Below are 12,246 nucleotides of genomic sequence, written 5' to 3' on the forward strand. Positions count from 1 at the left end.
TTAGACAAAACAGGAAGACTATCACAAGAATCTGATAAAAAGTTCCATGTATTGCTGCAACATGGAGCGCACGGACAGTCCCCATGCTTTCCAGCTACGAATCTGTACATATTCGCAATACACATGAGCTTTTTTTTTTCATATATTAGAAATGCGGACTCGAGTTGAGGTCATGATCCACAATAACGCCAAAGAACCTGAGGGCTTTCTTGTACGCGATAGAATGGCCCTCAATGCACACCAGGTAGAAAGACATCGCTTTTCGTGTAAATGCCACCAGTTCATATTTTTCTGTAGAAATCATCAGACCTCTTTGGCGAAGGTATGCCGCTGTCAGAATTGCCGCTTTCTGTATTCTGGCGCGAACTTGTGGCCTTGTCACGCTGTATGCCCAGATGGAAATATCGTCAGTGTAGAGCGAGACATTAGCAATCTGTGGTAGCGTCCGGCAAGCCCCACTAGAACGAGATTGAAGAGAGTGGGGCTCAACACTCCGCCTTGTGGGACACCTCGACTGGAGATATATCTACTTGTCGGGCCATCCTCTGTAAGAAGAAACAGAGACCTCTGTGAGAGATAGCTCCTTACCACCTAAGGACGTGGCCTCCAAGTTCTGGAGCCTCAAGGGCTTGAAGAATGGCTTCATTGGTTAAGTTGTCGTAGGCACCTTTTACATCTAAGAAGAGTGCCACAGAGAGGCGCTTCATAGCTTTTTGTTGCTTTACGAAGGTCACGAGATCAATGACGCTGTCAATTGAAGACCGTCCACGTCGAAAACCAGCCATAGCCTCAGGGTAAATGTTATCTTATGTTGTGCTATTCGAGGTACCATTCCATACGTGTCAGCAACATCCTCTCTATGACCTTACCGATGCAACTCCCAAATGAAATCGACCGGTACAATGTAAGGTTCCGCGGAGACTTCCCAGGCTTCAGTAGGGGCACCAGTCGGCTACACTTCCAACCGTCGGGGACTATGCCGTCAGGCCAAGGCTGATTGAATATATTGAGAAGACTACGTTGTGCTGTTGAACCTAGCTAGGTGCCTTAAGGCACCTAGGTTCCCATCCCTAGGTTCCCACCTAGGTTCCCACCCCATCGGGAATGGATGATGATGATCAGCTGCACGCAGTCAAGGCTGCTTGCAATTCTTCCACAGAGAAAGGAACTTCCATGCTTTGATATCGCGCGATGGTAGGTAGGATGATGTTAAAGTGGAGGCCTTCTAAGGGCGCTCGTGAAGCTGCAGTCGCGCCGCATCTGACGTCCAAATACAGATGTCGTCGGCATAGATGGAGAGCCTAACGGTGCATGGAAGGATGTCGGCGAGTCCGATGAATGTTAGATTGCCCAGCGTGGGGCTCAGTAGTCCGCCCTGGGGGACATCACGGTTACTGTAATGCTGGGAGGTTGGGCTATCCTCAGTATGAAAAATGATCTCTTATGTAGATACCAATCAAGAAATAGATATTTCCGCCAAGTCGTACTGCCTCTAACGCGTTGAAAATCGCTTCGCGCGTTACTATTTTGCAGGACTTCCGGTGCTCCACGTCCGCCATGTCGATAACATTGTCTATGGAAGAATGGCCCCGCCTGAAACCGGCTATTGCATCTGGATATACCTGGTAATGTTCGAGGTACCATTCTAGCCGTGCTAGAACCGTCCTTAGTTTTCCGATGCAACTTGCAAGCGCGACTGGTCGGCATGACGCAATGTCTGCAGGCAACTTGCCAGGCTTGAGCAGTGTAATTAGGCCACTGATCTTCCATTTCTGGGGAACCGTACCTGTCTGCCAGGAGCTGTCGACCAAGAGCAGGAGCAATTTCTGAGCATCTTCGTCAAGATTACACAGGGCATTGTAGGTTATACCGTCGGGTCCTGGTGATGATAAACGCTTGCATAAGGCAAGCGCAGCTTCGAGTTCGTTCATGGTGAAAGGACTGTCTATGCGGGGGTTCTGTAATCGGTGAGTTGTCGTGCGTCGATCTTCCAGAGGATCTAGTTTCGCCAGCAATCCACCTGCAGAAATTCTGAGCGACATCAACCTCTTTGCATTGTTGGTGAAGGGCCAAAAACTTAAAAGGGTGGCGCTGCTGAGAGGTTTCACGGAGACCACGAACAGTTCTCTTTATCTGAGACGAAGGTTTTAATGTATGCAAAGACTCGTAGAATAACATCCATCTTTCCGTTGCTAGTTTGTCCATGCGACGCTGAATTTTCTTTTGAGTTCTTCTGGCCAACCCCAAGTCATGTACAGACTTTGTACACCTGTATCTTCGCTCTGCACAACAACGAATTGCATGAAGCTTCTCGAGCTCAATTTCATATTCGGTGCGCGTAGACGTCCCCGTAAGCGAATGCGTGGCAGCCTCTAGGGCAGCCTTTATGGTGTCCCCTAGGCTAGAGTACAAGTCATCCCGTCAGCAGGCGTAGACTGAATGACGCCGGCTAACTTGGAGCCCGCCAACCGTTAAATACTAAGATATGTGGGTAGGTGGTCACTTTCCCGCGGTTCTATATCTGGAAACCACCTAACCTTTCTAGTGAAGGAGCATGAAACAAAGATGAGGTCCCGACAGCTACAGTAGACAGTTCCGCCCAGAAAGGTGGGGCTTCCATCATTTAGCAAACACAGTTCTTGTTCGGAGGCAAATGACACTAATCTTCTGCCCCTCTAGTTTATCTTAGAACTTCACCAGACATAGTGGTGTGCAGTAAAATCTCCAGTTATCATCAAAGGCTGCGGAGTCGCTGTCGTGATTCACCGTAACCGCTCGCAGTCCAGGGGAAGTATTCTGTAATAGTACACCTAGTGGATATGTCCATTTCGTCTGCGATTGAAGTTATGATTGGGCTGCGCGCTTGCAACAACCATTTCCACTAGGTGGACTCCTACAGAACATCTGCCCAGCCGACTTGAAGGTGATATGTAGGCTCAACCTACTGTGAAAGTGAGCTTCCCTTTCTTCACTGTCAGACGTACGTATTGGTTTTCTTCGTCAGGTGGCGCTGGATGATAGACATATGTAAGATCGCGTCGTATGAAAACGAATCATCTTGCTGCATTATCCGTGGGTGGCAGACATGAAACACTAATATCCGGCAGGGAATAGAGTAAAAAGGCAGCCTGTTGGAAACTTACATCTGAGGTTAACTTCCTATAGCGACTTGCAAATCCTATATTGCCTCGCATAGCATGTTTCACATATTTAGAGGTAGTTTCTCATCAGATTATCACTGTTAAAACGGTTTCACTCGGCGCATGCAGCACACGTCTACTGCACGGCGTATTTCTTCCATGTTTTAGCAGTTCCACTTCTACAGCGTAAGAGTATTTTCTAATCATATTGTGTGCGCGACGCGAATACGCTTGTACATTCACGAATGTACGCGAGCAGCAATGAATACTCTGGAACGTTAGACGATGCAAATATAAAAAACCTGTCCGACATGACCTGTAGGTCATTCGACGATTCTGTTTGCCATTATCGTTGTGATTCGAGGGCTTCTTACACTCAAATAACAATAATGTTAGGCTCATAACTGCACTTGTGTCATTGCAGCGATACACAATTTTCTGGGCGAGAAAGACCTTGTTATGAATCTGCAGCAGTGTACTCAATCATGGCTGCTACAATGGCGTCAGTCCACCATATTATCTCCGTACATTGTATTGCTTTTCGACAGTGGTCGTTCTTCATCAAATTATCAATACTGTCAACTTGTCTCTCGGCGCACGACATGTCTATCGTGCTACCAGGCTGTAACGATTTTTGTTTACACATTTTCTCGACGTCCTAGTGCCTTAAGATGGTAGCCACAATGATTTCAATGCAAGCTATCTAATCGGAAAATGCGCAAGTTACTGGAACTTGAAAAGTCGTGTAACAGCACGAAATACACGGTGCAGTTGAGAGTGGACAGTAGAATGTTCAGGATAACGTGTTTGTTCACTTTCTACATCATCCTCTTAGCGGTGTTGTTTGCTTTTTGTTCCAGAAATCTGCAGTCATTTATGCACACAAAACCCTATTGCGTAAGAATCCTATTATCTCTGATGTTCGTATCTGGATTCTTTCAAAATACGAATCATCTGCATGTCCCGCTTCTGCCATATTAAATTTGACATAGATACCACGCTTCACCCTAGGGTGAGGCTAGCACCAATGTCGCAGGCTCTGGCTTCACTGACTTAGATGCGGCTTCAATAGTACGCGATAGTGATTCAAAAGGTAACGAAAGTTCCTCTTCAACTGTTCTTTATTTATTTATTTTCTTAATTACAGAATGTTGAGTGGGTCTCTATCCCTATAGGTATGTGTGTGCCCGAGGGCGAAAATGACACTTTGCTACCCGTTTCGTGTGCAAATGTTAAAGATTAATATTGTACGACTTGCCAGCGACAAGATTTTAGCAGCATTTCAACACCCCTTTGAAGACTTAAAATCTCTAGCAGGTTAATGCGAACGTTATCTACAACAGGGGTTAATGCCCTCCCACTGTAGATTACATTTAAAAGCGACCTGTCATACGTTATAGTCATATGTCAAATAGAAAGATGTTCTTAAACCCACATTTTTTGTGTCGCCGGATATGAACAGAACGCTTGCTTATCATATGCAGTCTTTTCAACAAAATGCCACCATCCGCATGTTTTTTTGGGCTCTTTGCACAAAACGCTCAGGAAAGCGGTGTCTCTAATCAGTGCCTTAACAAGAGTGCCGTACTTTCTCCAATTTTCAGAGTGACTGCCAGTATAGATATTTCTTCTGAATGTTTTCCTTAGCAGCTACGCCATGCCAGCGTCTCCAAGCGCTCTGCCACAAAACTTCAGGTTTTTCTACGTTAAGTGTCACGTACCCTTGTTGTTGGCGTCATTGTCACAGGACCGACGACTATCTGTTATCCTCTTATCCTTCTTCCCCCTCACCCCTTTATTTTTTTATTCGAATTGTATTATTCACAAAATTTAGGCATTCAACTGTGCCAAGTTCTGGTTAAATCCATTGTCTTCATGTTCTCACCTGTCCGTCCCTCTCACTCTGTTTCAGGCTTTATCCGATTAGCTTAAAGAGCTGCATGAAAGTTTCCTGTTTCAGAAAGAAATACCGGCTTGAGATCCTAGGCACGAAAATTAAGCAGCAGCATTCCCATTGTTCCAATCAGGAAGCTCGTACGGGGAAGATAAACGTTAAAAGATCAAAGGAGAAAACTTAGAGGAAACGTGTTTGCATGCGCAACCATAAGCGTATCTTTGTCAAATTATGCAAAACAGCTAGTTAATCTGTGGAATGGTGAAGTAATGTTTCAACGCATTCATCTTGGTTGTTATTCCGGAGAAGTAACTGGGTGACCAGGTTAAATTCAATGCCACACACTGGTGATGTCTTTTGAATGCTATTAGTGTTTTAATATTTTCCCTGTAAATTGTTCTGCTTGTGTATTTTTCTGTGTCGAACTTACAGTTGATACGTTGTATTTCCTAGCATTATTATTTAATTTTAAGCTTGCTATGTTTGTATTCTTTCGCATGTTGCTCTTGCCTGAGGGTGAAAGCTATTTCGCACTAGCCGCCAATTTGTACAGGGGCCAGAGCTCTGTCAGGCTGCAATGCTACGCGTTTACATCCTGATCCCCCGTTTCTTTATCAGAAGTAAAAAGATGATAATTATTAATACTTGTTTAAATTATTATCTTCATTCAAGACTTTGTGCTTTGCTTACGAGGGAAATTAACGCAAACAAAAAAGAACTCGCACGGGAAGAAATTATGCGGATCAAGCCCACTGTGGGAATCGATGTAAGCAAAGGTTTCTGTGCTGTTTGCTTTGAATGGCGATAATTAGCGGTGATGTTGACGGCGAATTTTCAATTCCAATTTTTAATGCAATACGAGAGGGGTGAGTTGATGTTAAACGTTACCTTGCGTGCACCACTGCTGTTTGACTGCGTTGTACACGAAGCATATAGGAAGATATGTTTGCTTCAGGTGTCGTTGTGTGCCATCGTTCACGAACACTCAGAGAATTGAGAATTGTCATTGCCTCACATGGCACATCGCATAGTGGCCGAAGTGTAAATCATTAATTTAATTATCGGGCTGCACGTATGAGAACCGCAATTGGATTATGAGGTATGCCGTATTGCCGGACTCCGGATTAATTTTGGCATCCTGCTATTCTCTAACGTGCGCCTAAATCAAAGTGCATGAGCGTTTTTGTATTTCGCTCCCTTCGAAATGTGGCTGCTGTTGTTATAATCGAACCAGTGACCTCGAGCAGTGACATAGCCGCAAAGCTACTCTGGCGGGTACAGAAGTGTTGATTTGACCAGCGACTACTTCCGTAGTCTTGCATAGACCCTACCGTGATTTAATGCGGCTTTTCGTCTGAACGCCCTGCGTCAATTGACTTCTTGACATATTTCTGGTGTATCTATTTTTCAGAAATTGCAGAAACGTACCGTACGTTGAACTTTATTGAATTTATCCAATTTGCCCACAAGCATTTCCGTGTCTAGGAGTAGGGCTTCCTCGCCTTTTCACGTCGCTTTTTCCCTCTCCCGCCCTTCCCCCATGTATCGGAACTGCGAGCAAAGAGTGGCAAGGCTGTCATTCACTCGCTTGGTTACTGCGCCCGTTCTACCCATGCTCAGCCTCTTCTCCCTGCCTCCTCTCTGCCATTCTGTCTAGCTCCCATCTGGACCTACACGTTAGTAGAAAGGTAAGGGCTACAGTTTATGCAATGCTTTTGCAGGGGGTCAATTACAGAGGTCAAGAGGCTAATGTGGCGACGCCCAGAAAGCTCCAGTGGGTATTGTGCACATGGGATGCAATGAAAGGTCCAAACAAGTTTCTCGCGTTGCTTTTCCTCGCTTTCACGCTCTTATCATGTATATACACGCTCTGAACCGCCCCCCCCCCCCCCCTGACGTGGCGTGCAAGACAGCAGCAGCAGTGGAAAAGTCGAACGAATAGGCAAAGAAAGAGTCACATTAAAAAGACAATGACAAGCGCTACATTTTGTCCTTCCTTCCCCTGTTTGCGTTAATTTTCCTTGGCAGCAATGCACGACCAAATAATCCTAAGATTAATTCGCCCTGCTCTGACTTTGAACGGCTGTCCAACTGATCGAGAGTAGTGCAGACCGCTCGCTCCTTTTTGCGAACAGAACGGAGGACACTCGTAGATGACGATGTATTCCGACAAATAAAATTTCTTCTGCTCCACCTTGCGCCTCCTAAATACACTTAGTGAAAGCGAGAATTCAAATGCACACATTTTAGTCCTGGAGATCTCTATCCGGACGGGATATATGCAAAGAATTAGTTCGTAGCCGATGCGCCTACTGCATAGGTAAAACAACCGCGCGACGCAACTTTATTGAAACCTTTACTGCTTGGGTATTTTCCTTCTTTCTTGATTATACGATTAGGTGCTCCGTTCTATTATTGCTGAGTAACCAAAAATATTATGCTGGTTAGCCAGTGGGTTTTTCATTTTATCCAACGTGCATAGTAAACGAGCCACGTCCCTTTAAAACCGGCTAGAGTTGCTACGTTTATCTTTCTGTATTTTCTTCCTACTATTGTACAGTGATGAGGTATTTGTAATTTACACTGTGATAGCGGTTAAAGCAACTCCGTTGAGACTTCGGCTATCAGCGCGATTAGAGCAGTGAACCTGACGACCAACACCGCATCGATCAGCTGGAGGAACTTATCAGTAAGCCATCGGCGAAATGCTGGCGTCTGCGCTTTGTAAGCTAGAAAGAAAATTCACGACCTTGACAAAGAAAGGAAGAAAGATGCCTAAAAACGATCATCTCTCATCCAAAAATGGAAAAAGAAAAGAAATAATTCTTTGAGAACAACAGAATATATACAAGCCTGCAGAAAGGTGCGGGTCGTCAAGCGAAATTACATGATGATAAACAACAGTATCGCGCTTCCTTTTCGGCTGGGCGAAACGACTTATAATACGGCAGAGAAATGTCCTTGCATTTCTGCCGCTATGCGACCTGAAGGACTGCTCTAAAGTACGACTTAGTCAACGCGGGCACTCCTTAATGTTGCACTACGTACTTGGACCTTGGAGCAGGGCTGGTTGGGCCTTGCGCGTAACGCAGGCTCTCTTAGCCTCCATTGGAGACACTGGCCTCGAACAGACGCTCCAGTTGCCCGTTGCTATGTGTTCTTGTGTTTGTTGCACGCGTGTGTTTATATATATTATTGCGTCATTTGATTCGTCTCATTACATCTTTATGCCCCCGTTCCCCCTCTCCCTGTGCAGAGTAGCAGGCTAGAGCACCTTAGCTCTGGCCGACCTCTCTGCCTTCTTTCAATTAAATTATATATATATATATATATATATATATATATATATATATATATATATATATATATATCTTGATTTGTCCCCCTCGTCATATGGAGTAGCATGCTATAAGAGTAGGTCCGGATGGCTGCACTAAACAACGTATTTTCACTGTCTCGCGCGCGCCTCTACTTGCTTTATTTCCTGCTCATGTGTGTTGTGCTGCTAAGGCAAGCTATAAGCTCACTCGCCACTTTCATGGAAAATGAACGGGTACTGAGCGTTCGGGAAAGGCTCTCCCCGAGCATAAAGCGCGCCCGGAAAGTCCGGGATGTGTCGAGGACGTTCAAATGAACCAGTTCCTACGAGCTCATGTGAAACAGCGAAGACCAATACGAATAAAATGAAACTTAAGCCAAAAGCAAGGTGGCATTTTCGTTGTAGCCTTATATGTAGCTAGAACCACGGCGCATCCAGTGCGTTTCCGTAAAAAAAAAAAAATGCAGTTTCTCCTGAAGGGCGGAGCGATGACTGCCATAGACAAGTTCACCATTGCGCTTGAAACACTCGGACATGTTCTAACTGTGCGCGGATGCGACATACGCGGGTGCGCCAAAATTTCTGGCAGACTTGGAAGCTATACACGCCGTGTGGGGCCTCAATTTGCAACGCGCAGGCGTCATTGCGCTGGCAGTAAATAACGGCGCCAGTGAAATGGCATAATTTTCACATTCCGTGAGCTAATATATTCTTGTGCTTTTTATAGACTGAGAAGAACTCAGGTAAAAGGCACGCGCTGTGAATTAGATGTTCAATTACCTCTGTTTTGCTCTGCAAACCCCAAAAATTTGAAGGGATAATTGTCAAGAAGACAACTTTTTGGCCGTTGATTATTACTTGCATATGCCTTGCATATTCGGCATGCATCAACATGTGATATATATATATATATATATATATATATATATATATATACATATATATATATATATATACATATATATATATATATACATATATATATATATATATATACATATATATATATATATACATATATATATATATATCATTGTATGCAAACAGCATAGCGGCGGCAATGCCAATGGTGCAATTTCACCAGCGGGGTCCACATGATTTCTTTAACAGTAACCCGTTTCTTATACTTGCAATAATTTAGACGACCGAGGAAGGAACACCATAACTTTCTTGGGTAGTTGCGGGCACCCACTCTTTCAACGTACATTATTCGACAAAAATAAGGGTAGCTCTGGAAATGCTGCCCCAAAGCTGTTCAGTGTAACGAAGGGGACGATCATTCCTAGACATTCAAGGGAGCTGGATATCAGAACATTGCGACGCATTGACAGAAGAACTAAATAAGCGTGATTTAATTCCATGGCGAATCCAGGTAAGAAAGTGCTGTTTTAAAAACCGCGAATGACACGGCATAAGGCAAGAATACGTGGCCGGAAAATTAAACTGTACGTATCCTATAGTAGCACACGTACGCCAGCTACGTAGTTACACAGTCAACAGCTGTTTCGGCACGTAATGATAAGACCAGATTAAAGGGCTAAGAATCCGAGTTTTTCAGAACAGTTGACAAATGGTTGCTATATTGGACCGAAAGATGCACCCACGATATCAAGCTCCAGAGTTCCAGATTCCCTGCCCTCCCCCCCCCCCCCCAAACGACATCATCTCCTAATATATCTTAAATATTTCGACAGTGTAAACTACAATTTCGTTTGCTTCCGTGCGTAACAAAGTAAGGCGAAAATTCACCGAGGGAATTCAACGTCCCAAAGCAACATTGGTTCCATGAGAGGCGACCTCGTGGCGAGCGCAGTGTGCTATAACCATCGAGATACCGCGGCGCATATAAGCGAATAAGAAATAAAAAAATATTCACGAGACCACAAGGCGTCTTACCTGTGTCGATGACACGCCGATTTGAGAAGGCAGTCAACAACACTGTTGTAGGGAATGGTCGGCACGGTGCCGACGAATGCGCTCCAGGAAAGCCGCAGCTGCAACCTGTTAGATTCCGGCGCTAGAAGAGGGGGGCACAAAAGGGGTCGTGGTCGCGGGCGCTCTGGGTGTGGGCCTTCGACGCGCAAAGTGGAAACACCAAGAGTTCCTTTTTTTAGCGACTTTTTTCCCCCCAAGGAGAAAGTAGGACCAGCGCTGAACAAAAGAAGCGGAGAAGAGGCGCGTAACTTTCGGCGCAGCCTAGGCTTGTTCGCGTCCGCGGGAACCGAGAGAGCGCGCGCGCGCTTCGGGCGCGCTCCCGAGACCCTTTCTTCGCGCTAGCCGGCCGTGCACTGGCGAACTGCACGCCGCCGAGTGCGCTGCGATCTCGCGGAGAACCCCGGGCGGCGACACCGGGGAGAGTCTCGAGATGTCCCCCCCCCCCCCCCTCCCCACCTCCCGGCTCGCGCGCAGGCGGCGCGCGTCGCTGTTCGCCAGGCGTTTCCAGCGCTCGACGACGCCAGCGCCGCCGCTGACACCGCCGCTATAGCCACTATCGGTACGCCTCCGCTTAGGCGCTTTTGTTTTCTTGCACTCTCCTCCTCGAATCCCGTTCGTGTTATTTCTCTTTCCTGTCATCCCGCTAGTCCATCGCTCCTGTCCGCACTGGATTCCCTCTTTCCCTCGGCACCTTTCTCGTCGCCCTTGGTGCCGGGAGATTCTCTTGCCACTTCCCCCTCCCCTTGCCGTCAGTCGTTCAGGTGGCAGCCCTGGGCGAGAAAAAATGCGCTGTTACCTTGCCACCTGTGTGGAAGAACAGCGATGATTAACGACTGGCGACATTTAAAGGCGCAATGCAGCACCTTAGCGGTGGGAGACACCGGGGTGAAGAAGACGAGATTATGTATTGCTACCTTGCCGTGCCCTTGAAATTACGCTCAAATGTAAATATACCAGTGTTTTTGCACTCTGTAAGCACATGAATGGTACTGATACGGTTTATAGTCGAACCTGCCACAGGTTCTCCGCAACGACATGCTATAGGTACTCAACCACTGCGACCTGTTTGTGCCGAAAAAAGAGCCGGGAGTTGAGGAGGAGGGAAGGGCTTAGAGACTTGGCTGTGCAGCATGAGTAGAGGAACAAAAATAAGCGGAAAAGAAATAACGTGAACTTATGGTTTTTCTTGCGAGGCACGTCGCGGTATATCTTGCGCGAGTAGAATGCCAAAGGTGGCGACGAAATCCAGTATGGTTGACCATGATTTCTCATGATGACGGGGCTTGACTTGAGCCTAGGCGCAACTTTCAGAACACATCTGCGCCTTGCTGTTGGTGTGAAATGTGTGAGTCTTTAATTCAAAGGAAATAAGTGTCTGTGTGTAAGATGACGAAGTGTGCATAAATATCCTTCGCGAAGCTATTATAAACGTCTGTTATGCGGCTCTTATATAATGTAGTGGACGGATATGTCGTTGAACTTGTAGCTGCCTCTCTTATATCAGTATTGAGAACACAACGCTAATTCAGTTGTAAGAATTTAAAGAATATGGCCGCAACTTCAGCGTTCAACAGAGTAGCTCTTCAGTTCTACCGAGCACCATTCGCCGACGTCGACAATTCGGATGCATTAAGGCGAGGCAATATTTGTATAGTACGGCACTTGAATGCGACGACATTTTGACGGAGCAACGACATTTGTACATGGTGATATTTCGACGCATCTGGATGTATAGGAGAAGACTCGGTCTCATTTACCACCAAAATCTAGAACTTCAAAGAAAGGAGGTCGCATTGTGTTAGTCAAAGCAAGCTCGAGCTTGCCGTGTTTAGTATGGTCGACCGTTAATCAGAAAACGCAGTAGGGGCTTCACCGTCTGTTACACATAAAGCATGAAAGACAATATATTTTCTTTAACGCTTGCATGACGTGTCATACGAGACACTTATTTCAGAAAC

General features: G+C 45.9%; 1 protein-coding gene across 1 annotated transcript in view; it reads right to left on the reverse strand.

Annotated features, from left to right (window-relative positions):
• Positions 1-10,680, reverse strand: part of SPR (Sex peptide receptor) — a 237,098-nt gene extending 226,418 nt beyond the window's left edge. Inside the window, exon 1 of the mRNA XM_055070572.2 lies at positions 10,250-10,680. The gene's annotated coding sequence lies outside the window, so the exon portion shown is untranslated. The remainder of the gene's footprint in view (positions 1-10,249) is intronic.
• Between the last annotated feature and the right edge of the window lie 1,566 nt (positions 10,681-12,246).

This window comes from Dermacentor andersoni, chromosome 5, assembly GCF_023375885.2.
Source record: "Dermacentor andersoni chromosome 5, qqDerAnde1_hic_scaffold, whole genome shotgun sequence".
In the NCBI taxonomy this organism is placed as follows: Eukaryota; Metazoa; Arthropoda; class Arachnida; order Ixodida; family Ixodidae; genus Dermacentor; species Dermacentor andersoni.